This window comes from Mastomys coucha, unplaced genomic scaffold (genome assembly GCF_008632895.1).
Source record: "Mastomys coucha isolate ucsf_1 unplaced genomic scaffold, UCSF_Mcou_1 pScaffold20, whole genome shotgun sequence".
NCBI lineage: Eukaryota > Metazoa > Chordata > Mammalia > Rodentia > Muridae > Mastomys > Mastomys coucha.
Window position 1 is genome coordinate 106,596,896 of NW_022196903.1, and position 1,000 is coordinate 106,597,895.

At 43.8% G+C, this 1,000-nt stretch overlaps 1 protein-coding gene across 5 annotated transcripts in view; it reads right to left on the minus strand.

Annotated features, from left to right (window-relative positions):
• Cidec (cell death inducing DFFA like effector c) overlaps positions 1-1,000 on the minus strand; it is a 13,834-nt gene that overhangs the window by 1,281 nt on the left and 11,553 nt on the right. The window lies entirely within an intron of this gene.

The window sequence follows — 1,000 nt, forward strand, 5'->3', positions numbered from 1 at the left end:
CTCCCTCCCTCCCTCCCTCCCTTCCTTCTTTCCTTCCTTTCTTTCTCTCTCTCTTCCTCTCTCTCTCTTTCTTTCCTTCTCTCTTCCTTTCTTTCTTTTTCTTTTTCACTTTTCTCTTTGAGATATAGTCTCAGACTGGCTTTGAACTCACAGTAATCCTCCTGCCTCAGCTTCCTGAATACTGTTACAGTTATGTGCCATCACATAAACAACTTTTTTTGGTTTAGGTTTGTTTTTTGATTTGGCTTTTTTTCTTTTTTCTTTTTTCTTTTTTTTTAGATTATTTTATTCATATGAGTACACTGTAGCTGTTTCCAGACACCCCAGAAGAGGGCATCAGATCCCTTTACAGATGGTTGTAAGCCACCATGTGGTTGCTGGGAATTGAACTCAGGACCTCTGGAAGAGCAGTCAGTGCTCTTATCCGCTGAGCCATCTCTCCAGCCCCTGGCTTTTTTTTTTTTTTTTTTTTTAAGATAAAATTTGGAAATATAGTTTAGTTAGCCTTAGAGTCAATAATCTTCCTGCCTCGGCCTCCCAAGTGCTAGGTTTACAGACACTTCTACCATACAGGGCTTAAGTTAGCTCTCCCCTGTAGGGAGATCTAAGTGTCATGGCAGGGGGTTGGGGAACTCCTCCTAGTACAGACAGGAAGTGGGGCCAGGCTCAAGTGGTCCTCCCCCACAGCCCCGCCCCTCCCCATGTGCCAGCTTTTCAGGATCCCTGCTCCCCCACAGCCCAGCCCCTCCCCATGTGCCAGCTTTTCAGGATCCCTGATTTTCCCTCTGCTTAACTCAAGTTCTCAAAACAAAGCCTTTTCTTTTTCTTTTCTATTTTTTTTTCTTTTTTTGAAACAGAGTTTATCATTGTACCCTGGCTATCCCTCTATAGACCAGGCTGGCCTTGAACCTGAGGCATGTGCCACCACACCAGGCTTTTTATTTTCTTGCCATAACTTTTTTTTCTTCTTCTTCTTCTTCTTCTCCTTCTTCTCCTCCTC